At 52.9% G+C, this 17,823-nt stretch overlaps 1 protein-coding gene across 4 annotated transcripts in view; it reads left to right on the top strand.

Moving 5' to 3' along the window:
• Window positions 1–17,823, top strand: part of TASOR (transcription activation suppressor) — a 1,129,919-nt gene that overhangs the window by 964,880 nt on the left and 147,216 nt on the right. The gene's annotated exons all lie outside the window — the stretch shown is intronic.

The raw sequence follows: 17,823 nt of genomic DNA, 5'->3' as shown, positions 1-17,823 counted from the left end.
CGCCAGGCCAGGCCTCGATCCCCGGGCTGGAGTTGGAGGCTGCCCGTGCTGCGTGATCCGACGTGCGGCCTCACCGTGGAACGTGGGCCCGGTCCCCCGGCGACTTAAGCGGAGGGGCGGCGGCTCGACCAGCGGAGGCGGGGACGGCCCGGGGGTGCCCCCTCTTGAGCAGCGGTGGGCGTCCTGACCCCCCCCCCCCCTGCCCCGTGCCTTGCAGCGCTGGAGACAGTGGCCTTCCCTGCGTGGTGCGGGTGGCCTGCGCCCTCCCGGTGGTGTGCGAACCTTTTGGATGCCGGAGACAGCTACGTGCTACGGAGCTCCCGGTAACGGCCCTTGTGACGACCTGCTGGCATCCAGCGTGACCGGAGGAGCCCTGGGAGGTCCTGGCGGCAGATCGGACTGTGTGTTTTGCTGTGCCTCCCGGGGACAGGATTACCCAGACGAGGGAGCCTGGGAGTGCGGGACTGCGCCAGTCACCGGGCGTGGGGTCGCTTGCAGGACGGATGGTGGTGGTGCCACGCCTTACTTGGGCCTGAGGTGCCGGTGAGCCCGGCTCGAGTTGCGGCGCCCTCGGGGGCCGTCTGGAGCGACGTGGAGAGCGTGGAGTGCCTCACGGCGCAGAGACTTGGAGGCGCCTTGCCCTGCATACGGAAGCGGCTGGTGTGGTCGGCACCGGAGGCGAACTGGTCCCCGGGTCTGGGGACCTTCCTCTACTTTAGCTGTCCTGGGGTGCCTGGGTCGCGCAGTGGCGCCCTGACTGGTGTACGTGGACCTGGCGGAGCGGCATTGGAGAGGTGTAGCCATGGGGAAAGGCGACAAAACGCAGCCCAAACTCTCTTTTGACCCGCGCAGACCGAAGGGTACCGCTGGTACTGGCATGGCGAAGGAGACTCCGGTTGGCGAGGCAGATGAGGAGGCCTCGGCAGGCGCGGACATCAAGGCGATGCTGGTGGCGATGGAGAAGGGCCTGCAGGGCAGCCTGACTGCAATTGACGCCAAGCTCGATGCGCTCACCTACCGCATGGACCGTATGTCGGAGAGGGTCGACAAAAACTCCGAGCGGCTCGACATTGCTGAGCGTAGAGTCTCCCAGGTGGAAGAGGCCCAAACAGAGTGGGACGCGGACCGCAAGCAACTCAGCAAGCTCTTGCAGGTTATTCAGGATAAGTCTGAGGACTTGGAGGCCCGTTCGCGGCGCTCTAACATTCGCATAACAGGGGTTGCGGAATCGACCTCGACTGGGAAGATGGAACTCTTTGTTGAGAAGCTGTTGCGTGCCTTGCTGGGGGAGGATGTGTTCTCCCCGATGTTCGTGGTCGAAAAGGCCCACAGGTCGCTGGGTCCGCGCCCCCGGCCGGGGGCGCCGGCGCGGCCGATAATCGCGAAGCTCCTGAATTACAGGGACAGAGACGTGGCCCTTCGAGTAGCCAGGGAGAAAGGCAAGCTACAATACGAGGGTATGGCTATCTCGATCTACCCAGACTTCACGGCGAAGGTTCAGGAGGAGAGACGTCAGTTCGCACCGTATAAGCAACAGCTTCGGGAACTCGGCCTGGACTACGCCATGCTCTATCCGGCGAGGCTCCGGATCAACCGACAGGGACACTCTCATTTCTTTACGGACCCGAGAGAACTTCAGAAATCCCTAAAGGTATGGACTAGGGAGCGGCAGAACAGCCCGGGAGCTTTGGGGGAGGCTTTGGAGGGGACCTCGGGTCTAGAGGGCCAAGACTAAGTGCTGTGGGGAATCCGGGCGTGGTTCGCACAGAGACTGTTTTGCCATGTTCGCTGTAGGGGGGGGTGCCTGCCGCTGTGCTATCACCGGGCCTGATCTTGCGAACGCAGCTGATGGAAAGAGCACTTGAATGTGGCGGGGCGCCTCTCCGGATGGGATGATAGTGACTGCCTTGCGAACAGTGTAGAGCCCTTCGGTTGCTCTGGCCTCTGGCCATCGGTGGATTGGATGTTGGGCTGGGCTTGCCGCTCGCTGGCCCTCATGCTAGGTGTCACGAGGCGGTGGGCCTCCTCATTACATTTGTGGTCTCACTGTTTTGACCTATTGATTTGTGATCCTTGCCGGGGAAACTTAGGGGTGCGGGCCTGGCGGAACTACCTGGCTATCCTAGAGGGCGTTGAGGTTGCCCGAGGGTGGTTGCTGCAGGGGGTCCATTGATATCTCATCGGGGGATAGAACGTAGCTCGCTCTGCAGCTGGGTTACCATGGGGCGGGGCGGCGGGGGTGCGCTACTGCCTGGCGTCTTGCCAGATTGTGATTGTTGCAGTGCCTAGTGACCTCGGCCCTAGTGCAGTAGTCTAGTGGGGAACTTGGGGGTTTGTTTGGAGTGATGTTTGTGAGGCGTGTGTGTGGTTTTGCGGGGTGGGGGGAGGTGTGGGAGTACTGTCTGGCCAGGTTGGGGGAGGTCGGCTGTGGGTGGGGGGGTGGGTTGTTGTTGGGGGGTTTGCACGCACTGCAGGATAGTAGGCCGCTCGCGGCCTTGCTTGGTGTCTGTATGGAAATGCCCAGTTATTGTCGGCCCGTGACATTGCACACTGGTCTATTAGGACACTATTGCTGTAACACAGTGTTTCAGAGATGGGTGACCCGGAGGGACTGACTGGCGAAATGGTCTCGGCGTCCCTAAGGGCGTTGACATGGAATGTGAGGGGATTGAATGATTTCCGTAAATTGAGAAAAGTACTGAACTACTTGCATGGACATAATATAGATCTGGCGCTACTACAGGAGACACACCTCCCACTCACGAGCCCTATGCTCGAGGCCTGGCGGGCACCAGTGTCGTGGCCGGCTTCACCTCGCATTCTAGAGGGGTGGTCACCTGGGTGAATCCTCGCTCCCACTTAGTATTGACGGTTCTTGAAGCAGATCCGGACGGGCGCTATTTGATTGCCCGGTGCGTGGGGAAAGGTCACGATTTAGTGGTAGTCAACGTGTACGGACCTAATTATGACAATCCCGAGTTCTACGCGGCGCTGGCGGATAGTTGCCGCCGCTATGCACATGCCCGCATGGTATGGGGGGGTGATTTTAACTTCACATTTGATCCGGCTTTGGATCGCTCCTCGGGCCCGACTCGCCGCCCGGCGGCAGCAGCATTATGCATGCAGGCGGAGCTCACCAGGCTTGATTTAATTGACGTCTGGAGACACAGACACCAGGATGGAGGGGGGTATACACACTACTCCGCTCACTACGACGTCCACACTAGAATTGATTATTGGCTATTGTCACAGTCGTTACTTGCGTCAGTCAAGGGATGTGCGGTCCTTCCGCGTACACTTTCTGATCACTCGCCGCTGCTCCTAATATTGGACTCCTCAGGTAAAGTATCCCGCCATTTACGTGGCGTTTTCCGCCGTACTCACTTTTGGACGAGGTGTTCCGGGTGAGTTGGCGGATGATCTAGAGTCCTTCTTTGACACCAACCTGGGCTCTGTTCAGAGTTTCCATACGGTCTGGGACTTGTTTAAAGTCTACATCAGAGGCATGGCCATGGCCAAGCATTCCGGGGTACTGAAATCTATACGGAGGCGGCTTAAAGTTCTGGAGACTCAGCTGGGGCAGTTGGAGGAGAGGCAGCGGTTGGCTTCCGACCCCGCTGTGGAGACTCAGATCCAAGCGTTAGTCACGGAATACCAGACGGAAGCCGACAGGGAGGTGCAACACATGGGCAAGTACGCCACGGCCCGTACCTATGGGGAGAGTGAGCGCCCGGGCGCACTCCTTGCGGGGATTCTGCGTAATAGCAGGAAACCCCTGGTCATTGACAAGTTGGTGACGGAGGAAGGTGCTGTGGTCACCGGGGAGGCGGAGATAGACGCTGAGTTCAGGAGCTACTATGCGGGGCTCTACACGGCCAGGGTAACGCAGATGGAGGGGGAAATAGATGATTATCTCAGCTATATCAAAATGCCCTTCCTGACTGACTCCCAGCGGGAGTTCCTGTCGCTTCCCATACAGCAAGACGAGATTTTGGAAGCCCTAGCTGGAATGAAGGCTGGTGGCGCCCCAGGTACAGATGGGCTGACGGTGACATTTTATAAAACTTTCAAGGAGTTGCTCCTCCCCCATCTGATTACCTTATTTGACAGTATATGTCAGGAGGGATGCTTGCCGCTCTCTATGCGCGAAGCGCTTCTAGTAACCATTTTGAAACCAGGTAGGCCGCCTGACGTGTGTGGGTCTTACCGGCCAATCTCGCTCCTCAACGTTGACGCAAAGTCCACGCGTTTGGCGCTTCTGGTGCCGGAACTAGTGGCGCCGGAGCAGGCGGGATTTATCCCTGCCAGAAATCTTACATATAACATTCGTACTGTGCTGGAGACAATGCAACATGTGCGACCGGAGAACAAGGCTTTGGCCATTTTCCTGGATATGGAAAAAGCGTTTGACTCGGTGGAGTGGCCCTTTATGGTGCGTGTGTTACGGAAGGTAGGTCTTGGGGAGCCCTTTCTGCAGATGCTGGGAGCGCTATATTATCAGCCGACGGCCAGGCTCCGTATGGGTGACCGGGTCACAGATGCCTTCGAGATCAGCAGGGGGACTAGGCAGGGCTGCCCTCTCTCTCCCATCCTCTATGCCCTGGTGGCGGAACCGTTGGCATGCGCTATCAGGGAGTACCACCGGTACGAGGGCATTAATTTTCCCACTTACCAAATTGGTATTTCCACATATGCTGACGACACGCTGCTTTACGTTCGGGACCCGGAGGAGAACCTTTCGTCAATATTGCGAGAGGTCGTCCAGTTCGGCGCGCTGTCGGGCCTTAGGGTGAATTGGAACAAGTCGTTGGCGTTCCCGCTGACGCCGGCCACGGCCCAGTTCCCGATGGAATATCAACTGCAATGGCCGACAGACTCGGTCAGATACCTAGGGATCCGGCTGCATAAGGACCCTGAGGTGCTCCTTAGAGAAAACTATGGTGTGGCGTACACCAAATTGGAGGAGGATGTTGAGTCGTGGAATAGACTGCCTTTATCCCTGATGGGCAGAATAGCTATCATGAAGATGGTCATCTTACCGAGATTCATGTTCCTGTTCACCAACATCCCCATTGTATTGTCTAAGGCCTTTTTTAAGCAGCTAACCGGAACTCTGATCAAATTGGCCTGGGGGGGCAGACAGCCCAGAGTTCAATGGAAGGTGTTGACTCTCCCGTACGACAGGGGGGGTCTGGGGGCCCCAGACCTGGTGAGTTATTACAGGGTCGCACAGGCGGCGCACCTACACGCGTGGATTCATGCCGGAGCGGATGTCCCCCACGTCATTCTTGAACGTCTGTTCGCGGACCCGCTTCCGTTGCCGGCGGTCGCCCTCCAACCCGTGGACCGCTCGGTGGGGCGGCTTGACTCCCTCAAAACCACGACTCATGCATGGCAGGCGCTGATGAAGGCGCGCGGCGGTGCATTGCTGTATTCACCTCTGCTACCTGTGGAATGGGCTATTTGGCTCCCCCCGCTCAGAGACAAGGGAGTGGTCCACGCACTAAATGCACTGGGCGTTACGCGGATGGAGGATTTATTTGTGGATGGAGTTGTCAAAACGTGGGACCAGATGGGACCGGCTCCATCCGCCTCCTCGCTCCTGCAACGCTTTCAGTTCCATAGGGTCCGACGGGCGCTATATGTTGCGCTGGGCCCAGGCATGGACGAGCCCCAGGAGGTACCAGAGCTCACGTACGTTATCAAAACGTCCGCGCCGCCCAAATTGATCTCGAACCTTAAACGTATCGGAGACCGGCAGCCGGCGCGCCAGCCCGACACGGCGCGGCTCGCCTGGCAGGAGGACCTGCATTTAGAGATTACAGACGAGATGTGGAGATATTGCTGTCTTAGCACCAAGACGATATCCCTCAATGGTCGGCACAGGTTGGTGTACTATACCCCGCGGAGGCTCCATCGGTATGGCCTCCGGACTTCGGCGGAGTGCGAGCGCTGCCACTTCCCGGTGGCTGACTTTATCCACATGGCTTGGCACTGCCCGGGAGTTGCCAAGTTCTGGACTGAGGTGTTCTCGGAGCTGAGCCGGGTCCTGGGTACTGAGGTTGCTCTCAGCCCTGTCCTGGCGCTACTGGGGTATTCCCGGCCTCTTCCGGTGGCTCTGCGACGCCTTGTTGACATGGCGTTGCTCGTCGCTAGACGAGTTGTTGCACTCTGTTGGATGAGGGGGCCTCTCCCCACCAAGAAACGTTGGGCCAGCGACATGCTGTACTGCAGCACCCAGGCTGAGATATATAGTGACATGCTGCCGCCAAAGAGTCGTCCTAAAAAATTTTGGGGGTTATACAGAACGTACCTTGAGGCCAAGGCCTCAGACCAGGCAGGTGGAGGGAGCTCCCAGGAGGAGGCCCTAGTGGCGCGGGCTCCTGCGGAGTGCGCCCCGGTTACTGACCCCGACCCTGGGTGAATGTGTGGTGGTGAGGGGCGGATATGATAGTTTTTGCTGGTTGTTGGTCCGAGGGCCTTTTGAGTGGGCCCACAGCGGGCCTCACGAGGGCTTCGTAGTGGGGGTTCCGTGTGAGTAGAGGTACGGAGCAGAGCGGCGAGCTGTCTGATGGGGGTGGAGTGCCGCAGCTGGCTGAACGGGTCCCCCATGACAGTGGTCACACATGGGCTGGGTGGTATTTTCCAGAGTGAATGCTGTGCGTGCGTAGGGTGGGTGGGGGGCGGGTGTTTGAGTTGTGCTAGGAGTTCATTTGGGAGCGGTTAGGTCTGCCCGTTCTGGATGACAGTCTATAGCTCTTATGGTGACACTCTGACTACTAGGTTTGCTGGACGTGACGTAGCCGCTGCACGCAGTCAGGCTCTGTAGTGTGTATTTGTCATACACTTGGTAATTACGTCGCCGCCGGTCCTCCGGGATGTCGGCTGAATGGCTGTGTTTTCGACTGTGTGGGGCTCTGCCTGGTTGGCAGCCCCGCGTCCTTGCCCATCGAACGGCGGGCAACTGCCCTGTGTATCCTCCATTTTGCCAATAAAGGTTTTTAAAAATTACAAAAAAATAAAATAAAAAGGGAAATGGGGCGATAGGACCCACATTCCTCTGGGGGTTTCCCTTCTTTGTGGATAACTACTACCGTGGCTAGGCGAAGATCCTGTGGGAGATTCCCCTGCTCCTTTGATTCCAGAAACATCTTAAGGAGATGCACTATTCATTTTGAAGAATTCACCCGGTAGGCCATTAGGGCCCGGGGTCTTACCTACCTTTTGTCGACCAATGGCCTCGGTCACTTCTGCCAGCGTCAGGTCTCCCTGTAGGCTATCTCTCTCATCGGGTGTAAGCGAGGGTAAGTCAACAGTTTGCAGGTATTGGCATCTCTGTGGGTCCCCCACCTGAGTGCGGGCGGTATATAGGGTCATTTAATACCGCGCAAAGGCTCCAGCAATAGCTTCTGGATTGGTGTGAGTAATCGCTTGTTCCCTGATGGACAGCACCCATCTCGACTCAATTTCCTTCCGCCCCAACCACGCCAACAACTTCCCCGCCCTGTTCTCAGTTTCATAAAGCCTATGTTGAGTTGCCAATTGGTGCGTTCTCACCTCATTGGTCACTAGTGCTAAATACTCTTGTCTGGTTATCTCAAGTCGACGCAAAGCATGATCAGTCAATGTGGTGGGGTCGGTCCCTTCTAATTCTAAGAGAGTATGTTCTAATTTCTCAAGCTCTTGTGTCTCACGTTTTTTTTGTGAGGTAGTACGTTTTGTGCTCTGTCACGTATTACCGTTTTATAGGCCTCCCATAAAGTGATCGCTGATGGGGCAGAACCCTCATTTTCGCTGAAGTACAGTTCGGAATCAATCCAGAGCTCTTCAGTGACAGTCTCATCCCGCAGTTCCCATGCATTTAACCTCCACTGTGTCAGGAGACGACCACCTCCACCGCCCACCTTCATTAGAAGGGGAGAATGATCCGATATGCCCCTAGCCAAGTAATCTATAGTGTTCACCCTCTGTACCTCTCCCGCTGGGGCGAAAAGATTATCCAAGCGGGAGAACACCCTATGGGCACCTGAAAAATATGAATATGTCCGCTGATGCGGATGGTGGCGCCACCACAAATCGGACAGTCCCAATGAATCTAAAAAACGGGCCAAAGGTGTGATGTCGGGGGTGTCTTTTCGAGAGAGGGAGCGATCCATCAGGGGGCTCAAGACATCTCCCCCCAGTATATGTATGGCTGGACCAGAGTGCAAAAGGAGCGAGGTCAAGCTATCAAACGTGCGTTGTTGGAGCCGAGGGGGTGCATGAACGCTGGCCTCCAAGCATTGTTAGTCTGACTCTGCAAGACCACTCACATCCAGTGGGAGGGAGAATCCATCATCATCTCCCCCAATGGAGGTCCATATAATCGGACAAGTGGGTCTTGCATATCATTCAGGAGGACTATTCTCGCTTTTCCACCTCCTATTCCCCCATTTCAAGAACGGCTAGCGGAGGATCATGTCAAATTGCTCCAAGAGGGAGTTATAGCTTTCGAGGGGGTTATAGAGAGGTTCACAGTTTTAGAAGTAGGCAGTGGTTGTTGTTCCTGCTACTTTCTAATTCTGAAGAACAACAAAGGGTTACGGCCCATTTTAGATCTTTGGACCGTCAATCTCTTCCTCCAGAAGGACAATTATAAGATGCTTACTTTAGGTCATGTCTTGTCTGCTCTAGGCCGAGAAGACTGGATGGTAGCATTGGACCTACAGGATGTATTTTTCACATCCCCATCCTGCCGGGCCACAGGTGTTACCTGCAGTTCAAAGTAGGCCACAAGCACTCTGTTTACCGTGCTCCCCTTCACCCTTACCAGTGCCATTGGGTGTTCACCAAGGTGATGGCAGTGGTTGCAACTCATCTGCGCAGGTAAGGGGTTTCAATCGTCCCCTACCTCGACGATTGGCTGTTGAAGGAGTCCTTGTCCCAGGCTATCATCTCCTACCATCAGACTACGGCGAACCTCCTACATTTGTTGGGGTTTGCTATAAATGTGCCGAAGTCACACCTGACTCCTTCTCAGTTGCTCCGTTTCATCAGAGCTGTTCTGGACACTGCAGTTTCGGGCCTATCCTCCTGAGCTGCGAGTCCAGGATATTCAGGTTATGATTCCGATGTTGGGCCTCATGGCCTCCTGTTGGTAAAGCATGCCAGGTGGTGTATGCAGGCTCTGCAGTGGGACCTGAACTTCCAGTGGGCATAGCATCGGGGAGATCTCCCCGAATGGTCCAGATGTCAGAGGGAACTGCGAAAGATCTGCAGTGGTGGTTGACGAACCGCAGTTGGGTCAAAGACAGACCCCTCTCCCTTCCCCAACCAAATCACATTGGTGACAGGTGTCACTTCTGGGATGGGGCAACCATATGGGAGAGTTGGAGATCAGGGGATGCTGGGCTCTGGTGGAATCTGGGCTCCACATCAATTTGTTGGCGCTTCGAGTGATTCAGTTGGCATTGAAAGCCTCCCTTCCCTCTGTCAAGGGGATGTTATTGCTGGTGTTCATGGACAACACCACTGCCATATGGTACTGCAACAAGCTGGGCGGGGTGGGATCGTGGACCTTTTGTCAAGAGGCCCTGCGTCTCTGGACATGGCTGGAACAGCAGGGCATAACTCTGGTGGTTTAACTCCTGGGAGGTTCTTTGAACGTGAGGGCGGACAAACTTAAGTCGCTGATGCCTAGGGGATCACGAATTGCATCTCCAGTCGAAGGTGGCGCAAGGTCTCTTTCAAAAGTGGGGAGATCCTTGGTTAGATTGGTTCACCTCCAAAGAGAACGTGCAATGCAGCAGTATTGCGTGCTGGAGTTTCCAAGGGGGCTTTTGCTCGGCAAAGTGGAGCTCAGGCCTGTGTTTGCCTTTCCGCCCATACCACTTCTGCCCAGAGTTGTGAAGAAGATCAAGAACGGGGCCCAAGGTATCCTTGTGTCTCAGGACTGGGCAAGGAGAGTCTGGTATCCAGAGATTCTGAAAATTAGCATCAATCCTCCGATCAAGCCGCCCCTTCGGGAGGATCTTCTGTCGCAGCAACAGGGGAGGGTCCTCCACCAAACCTGCCAACTCTCTGGCTCCATGTGTGGCCATTGAGCGGCAGCTGTTGATAGCTTTTGATCTTCCTCCCAAAGTATGCAACGTTATTTTGGCCGGCAGAAGGCCCTCCACTAAGACAGTATACGCCTGCTGTTGGCAAAAGTTTGCATCTACTGAAAGTTCTATTGACCCTCTTTCTGCTTCTCTCTCTGTTATTCTTTTCATTCTTAACCTTGTCCCGCAGGGCTCTGCTTTAGGTACTCCAAAGGGTTATCTTTCTGCTCTATCTGCTTATTTGCAGCTTCCAGACCAACACTCTCTTTTCAAGTCTCCAATTGTAAAAAGGTTTTTGAAAGGGCTGGCTCTCTTGTTTCCTCTCATGCTCTTTGTCATGCCACAGTGGGACCTTAATTTGGTCTTTTTTATGTGTGCTCCCTTCGAGCCTTTACACAACAGTTCCCTCCAGCTGCTTACCATAAAGACATCCTTTCTGGTGGGAATAACATCTGCCCATAGGGTGAGTGACTTGCAGGCGCTATCATGTAAGCCCTCCCTATATGATGACTTGTTGATAAAGTGGTGCTTCGACACCCGCACTTCATTTCTTTCAAAGGTGGTGACCCTGTTCCATTTGGGTCAATCTATCACGCTGCCCACCTTTTTTGCTCCCCCGCATCCCTCTTAAGGAGAGGAGTGTCTCCATGGTCTGGACCCAAAAAGAACATTGTCGTTCTACCTTGGCTACACACAAGAGTTTCGAGTGAATTACCAACTCTTTGTGGGGTACGTAGGAGGTAAGAAAGGTCAGGCAGTGCAGAAAAAGACAATTTCTCGATGGGTTGTTCTCTGCATAAAGATCTGCTATGCTTTGCCTAAGAAGCAGCCCCCTGAGGGCTTGAGAGCCCATTCCACCAGGGGAAAGGCTGCAACTACAGCCATGGCTCTGGGTCTTCCAGTCCTGGACATCTGCCAGGCAGCAACATGGACGTCTCTGCACGCATTTTCCAAGCATTCCTGCCTGGACTGTCCGTTCCGCAGGGACGGACATTTAGCCCATTCGGTCCCGCAGGATTTTCTAGTGTGAGAAATTTGTCCGCAGCCCACCCCCTGGAGGGTATGGCTTGGGTATCTATTTTAAGGTAAGGAATCTGCAGCTAGAAGTCTCTATCAGATGAACAAGTTACGTACCTTCGGTAACGAATTATGTGGTAGAGACAATATCTAGGTGCAGATTCCTCACAGATCCATCCATGAGTCCCACTCTGCAGACTTAGTCATTAAAGCCAGGGTTACTCCTTTTCTCAGGGCCCTAGTTTTGACACACACTTTCGTCAGTCACATATTGGCGTTTTTGGGGTGGAAAGTGAAAAGTACTAATGTACACGCGCCTGGGTGGCGCCTATATAGGTGACCGGGACGTCATAACCGACGCTGATGACGCCGATGATGTCACGCGGAGCCGAATGGAGCCACCCGATGGTGCGCGCAAAGAGTTCTGCTCGAGCAAAAGTTTCCAGATCCAGCCTGACACCTGGGAAATCTGAGCTAGATATGGTCTCTACCAAGTAATGAGTTACCAAAGGCAAGTAACTTGTTAATTATTTCAAAGCACTACATTCTCAGAAAATGAAACTTCCATGGACACACTTAGTAACATGAGAACACTCAAACAGAATGTTCACTCCATAATCCTACAAGAACAGTAGAACAAAAGGTTACATGCACCAAACATGTGTCCCACTCTTTACTACACTACTATATTTAGCAGGGCTAAGAGCTACATTTGTGTCACCCAGCTGGTTTCCATTTGGGCTCCAAGGATCTGAGTTGGCCTCCAGTCATACCAATGTCAGCAGGTCTGCTTTCAACGCCTACTGTGCCACACGTCTCAAAGTTGCTCCCAGCTCAACACCAATGCCTCTTATGGCTCCTCACTCCCACGCTTTGACCCTGAACGAGGAGCCTATTTTCCTATTGGACTGTGAGGCGAACCTTGAGCAACCTCCACCGATGTTACACCTACCTCATTTCTACCCTTTTATGACCCTAAATCATTCTCTCGATGCCAACATAAATTCCTGGAAAATTATGACGATTCCAGTCCTGTTTGTGATAATCAAAGCGTATTTCTAGATTTGCAGGATGCCTGTGGCCTAGATACCTCTCCTTCACTACGCTCTCTTGCCACAGTGTTTAGGAGGGAACAAATAACAATGGTTCTGTTGGGAATCACAAAAGCTTAGTTAAATGTGTAATCAATACATATAATCAATGTTTCAGTGTTCATTCAGTAAGTAACACAAGAGCACACACACAAACCAAAGCAAGAAATTCTGAAATTAAATTTGTTTTTACTCTGTCGTATGTATCAAAATATTCAGCAAAATATATACAGGACTAACCAACCATAAGGCACATAGAACGTGAGACAATTAGTGACTGAACGTGCTTGGTGACAAGGAATGCGCCACAAATTCACATACAACATATATATATACAATAATAGACATAATTATACAGAAAAGTCCAAAGTCTAGAGCATAAACCACAACAGGATATAATTTTCCTAATTCAAATTGTGGGATTGCGGAGACAAGATGGACGAGTAACGTCGACGTTTCAACCCTGTAAAGTAGTGCCGGATTATATGCATCTAGAGCGGGTCTTCATCAGGACGGAAAGTGAGAATGGCAGCCTGGTATCAAAGTATTACAGGGTTTGAATTCCTGATATCACGTTTAGTGAGATGTCAGCCGACACCTCAATAGATCATCTATTCTTGAAAGTTATTCTTTCCTCTTGGAAGGAGGTGGTGCCGTCATAACGATCGCCACGCATAAGTAAGTGTTCTCTGTAGAGACGTCTGTGTCAGTCTGTAACTCAACAGTGTTTAGGAGGGCATTAGAAGTTTCAGATTCACACTAAAGTATACAAAAAAGTTATAGATTGAATGCTTCAATTAATCTCAGGCACTCTCAATTACTCGGGCCACATTCGCACTGTTAATTACTTGGGCCACATTCCAGTCCTTCATTATTTTGGACACCATACCACCTCAGATTGGACACAGCCACATGAAAATCAGTCTCGACCCTGCTCCTATAGGAACTGTCCATGCCGATGTGGCAGGGAAAGTAGTCCCTGAACCGTAACACAACCAACCCAAGACAAGTTTATTTGTTATTAGGGCTCATCATTCAGGTATAGCTTGGTTCCAGTGGCACAGTGTGCAAGGGAACCACATCGAGGCATACCCATCCCACTTTGGACGTCGCACTGAAGTTTACAAAAGAATGATGGATAGAATGCTTGAATTAATTAAACTACACAAAGGCTGTGTGCAGAGTGGAAACACAGCTGCGCACTCAATACAAGTCTATGGGAAAGTCACAGTTGCAGTTTTGAAGAAGGACCCTTCCCAGTGGATCCTGAAGAAACCCTGTGGAAGACAGAAGGTTGGAGGGTCACCCCACCCGTGGATACCTCAGGAAGCCGGATACATAAGTGCGTAGTGACGTCGGAAACCGCCATAGACCACAGTGGAGGACTTCAGTAAAGATGCCGCAGGCGAAGACTGTGCAAGAGTCCGATGGAATCCAAGGGTGCATTCTTGAAGAGAAGAACCTGCAAGCAGAGGGGACAGAGTCTATGCCACTCGGAGGTGACAAGGAGGCACAAAAGAGCAGTGCCCACCAGTGACCTTGTTGCTGCAGCTGTGTGAGGACCAGGTGATGCTGAGCAAGACCCGGTGCCGTGCACAAGCTTTCCCACTCCAGAAGTCTAGAACCAGTGGGTCGGTGTCCGGCGGGAGCAGAAAGAAGCCTTTGTAGCATCAACAGATGTGATAAACGATGAAGGAGCAACGTTGGGACCAGCATGGTCCAAGGGACTCAGGAGTCAGAGAAGGTACGAGCATACAGGGGAGCCCACTGAGGTCAAGAGAAGACCCTCGAGAGGACCCACAGGCCAAAGGCAAAGGAGTCACAAGAGAACCTTGAGCAGCTCACCGAAGATGAAGGCCCACGGTGCAGAGGAAGCAGTGAGGATGAATATCTTGGCTGGAAGAGATGCTGGAGGCTGGAGCTTCCTGTAGCCTGAAGATCTCTGGAGTGCAGAGCCAACAAGCCTTGGCAACGCCAAGCCGACGGGGCGCACAGGGGTTCGGTCCCAGCGTTTCCGATTACGGATACGTGCCTCAAAATTACAGAGAGGACAGGTCAGGCCTCGAGGGAGTTGCAGGAACACCACCTGTGCTGCTGAGCCTTTTGAAGTCAGGAGCAGCAGACTGGTCGGCTTTGTTGCGGTGCCTGCAAATGCAGGGGAGTGGCTCCTTCACTTCAAGAGAGATTGCTTCGGGTATCCTTGATGCCCACAGGTCTGTTGAAGATCCTGGAAGAAGCATCGACACAGATGATGAAGAAGACTTGCAGAACAGCATGACCAGGAGTCTTTCTTGATGCAATCTCGGTTCCTGGCTGTAGGAAAGTAGAATCTGCTTTTATGGTTACCCCTACTTTTTTGCCTGGTGCTATGCTGTTTCTGACTAGTCTGACTGGGACCCTGCTAATCCGGACCCCAATCTATGTGCTTTTTCCCCTGAATTGGTATGGTAAGTACTTGGGTACTTCCCAGATTGGACACTGGTGTGCTCTTATAAGTCTCTAGTGAATGTATGACGTTGCAACGCATGCGTTCACAACGCATGCCAATACATCGCAAGTCGTTACAACGACTTGCTGTCGAGGGCATGCTGGACTTAGGAATAGTATTAATTACTATTCCTACTCCAGTTTGTGCAACAGAAGGGAAGGTGTTGGATTTAAAATCCAACACATTCCCTGGTGTTGCACGCCTCCTATAGCAATTCGTTGATACAACTTGCGATGTAATGGCAGGCGTGGTAACAACGCAGTCGTCGTACCGACCATGTTGTGAAGCCATGCGCTGTGGAAACAGCGTAATCGGGGCATAGGTACACCAGGGGTTCCCCATGGGCTGAAGCATGTATTGTGCCACCCATGAGTGACCACTCAAACTGTAGCTACAGGCCTGCCATTGCAACCTGTGTAAGCTGGTGCTAGCACCACTTACAAAAGATATGGGTTTCAACTATATCTAAGGTCACTGCACATGAAACCTATAAGTCACCCCTAAAGCAGACCTTTCAATCCTGAAGTCAGGGTGCTAGGTTCTAAGTGTGAGGGTGCCCATGCATGAGCAGGACACCCCTACAACCTTCAAAGTCCATTCTCCTGGGTTGTAAGTGCATCAACCATTACGATACATAGAGTGGCCATGCGTCATTACGCAATGATCATCTCTTGAAGTGCACGTTTGGTGTCCCTCTTGCATAGTCCAGTTCAAACCAGCTCAGTAAGCTGTTGGCTCTTGCTCTGGTGCGAAACTGGACTAAGGACATGGGAGTATCCTACCCACTGTCATCCCAACCCTTTCCTTAGGGTACTTAAGGGCACACCTGAAGGTCGGTCCCTAGATTTGTCGTGGGAGAAGATTTATTTCAAGACACCACTTTTCCGACCGTCGGGGCACTCTGGACCTCGCTGGACTTCACTCTGGCTATCAAGGCTGCAACTAGGAAAACTCCTGCTGCTCCTAATCCCGTCTCCCTGCTAGTCTGCTGCAATGGCTGTGCTCCATACAGGAACCTTCCAAGGCCTGTGGGCATCCAAGACACTGGAAAAAAACTTCCTTGAAGTGAAGGAGTGGTTTCCCTGCATTTGCAGGCACCGCAACTAAGCTGACCGGTCTGCTGACCCTGGGCTCCCAGGGACTCTGAAAGGCTCAGCAACACAGGTGGTGGTTCTTCATATCCCTCAATGCCTGCCCTATCCTCTCACCAAGTTTGAGGCCAGTATCCCTCGTCGGAGCTGCAGGAACCGAACCCCTGTGCACTGCGTCGATTTTCTGTTGCAAAGGCGTGTTGGCTGCTTCCATCAAGATCTTCAGGCTTCAAGTAGCCCCCACCTCAAGCATCTCCTGTGGCCCAGATCTTTGTCCTCACCACATCACATGCACCGTGGGCCATCATCTTTGGTGAGCTGTTAGAGGTCTTCTTGCGACTCCAGTGCCTCCAGCCTGTGGGTCCTCCTGAGGGTCTTCTTTGATTTCTGTGGGCTCGCCTGATTGCTTGGGTCTGCCCTGACTCCGCTGCTTGTGGTAAGTCACCTGGACCTTGCTGGTCCCGACACTGCACCTTCTTCGCTTTCCACATTGTTTGCAGTTACCAAGGTTTGTTGGTGCTCCCGATGGACACCGACCCCTCAACTTTTCGTCATCTGATGTGGGACAGATCGTATAACGCTCCTGGTCTTCAACAGCGTCGCCTGGTTCTCACAGCTGCAGCTCCCAAGGTCACCGTCACCTCTCCTGCAACATCCAACATGGGTGGGCGTTTGTCTTCCGTGCCGCCTGGTCGATCCTGAGTGGCATAGACTCTGTCCCCTCTGCTTGCAGGTTCTTCACAGCTCAAATCAACCTGTGGGTCCCACCAGACACTTTCACCTTCTCCAGCCGTGGTATCTTCGTGAAGTCTTCCATCAAGTTTGACGGCGGTTTCCGACGCCACTTCGCACCTATGCACCCTAATTCCCTGGTGTTGGTATCCTGGTTCCTAGGGTATCCATGGGTGGGGTGGCTCTCCAACCTTCTGTCTTCCACTGGGTTTCTTCAGGGCCCACTGAGAAGGGTCCTTCTTCTTTAAAATCGCAACCACGACTTACCCATTGACTTGTATTGAGAACGCGGTTGTGTTCCCACACTGCTCACAAGCTGCGAGGGGCTCCTAAATACTCACCTTGGGTGGTTCCTTGGGTCCCCGGCACTTAAACGTCTTCTGGGTACAGTCTTGATTCGAGTTGTGGTTCGCATACCACTATTTTAGTATATGGTTTAGTTTCCCCCTGGTGACCACTGTGTATTCTGTGCTACTTACCTGTTTCTATTGAAAAGTATTGTTCATTCTGTATAACTCTGGCTAGGAGATATCTGTATATGTTAGTGAGTGTCTCAAAATAAATACATATTTTTATAAATACACTGTGGCTCTTTTTCACTTAATCTATACCTATAAGATTATGTTCTGGTAAAACAAGCTGCTTTACACTCCTTCTTGATTAAGCCTGAAGGCTGCTCTCCACAGCTACCACTTGGAGAGCTTTCCAAGGTCGTCTAAGACCACTAAATCACCATAAGGGTTGTCTGGATTAGTGCAGGTTGCCCACTTATATAAGTTTGCACCATATACTAAGCCAGTTTTTCACACCGGCGAAGTCCAAGTGTCTAGAAAGTCAACAATGGCGTAGTTTCAGGCTTGAGTTTTGTCCCACATCGAATCTGACGACCCACCTACAAGTAAGCCCTTGTATACGTTAAGAAAGGGGTTAGGACGACTCGAGGGTCCCTCCCAGCTGAGGGGCTGGACAGAGGTGAGGATACGCCCATGTCCTTTGTACAGTTTCTCACCAGAGCGGGAGCCAAGGGCTCCCTGAACTGGCGCAAACCGGAGTATGCAAGGAGGGCACCAAAGCAGTCTGGTGGCACTGGCAAGTGTCTCCACCCCAGCCTAGTACACCAAGTCCTTTTTGAGAGTTGGTCACACCTCCCTGTGATAGGAAACACATTGTTCTACCTTCCCCTGCTCGAGCTCAGCTGAGCAGCCGGAGGGCAGAATCCTGTCTGGTGTCGGAAGCAGCACTTGCATGCCAGCAGATCCTAAAAGGCTGTTAACGGGAATACTGGAGGCTTCCTGGAGGAACCCCTCAGTGCATGGAATCAAACC

Source organism: Triturus cristatus, chromosome 9, assembly GCF_964204655.1.
Source record: "Triturus cristatus chromosome 9, aTriCri1.1, whole genome shotgun sequence".
Taxonomy (NCBI): domain Eukaryota; kingdom Metazoa; phylum Chordata; class Amphibia; order Caudata; family Salamandridae; genus Triturus; species Triturus cristatus.
This window is presented reverse-complemented; position numbering and strand designations above follow the sequence as displayed.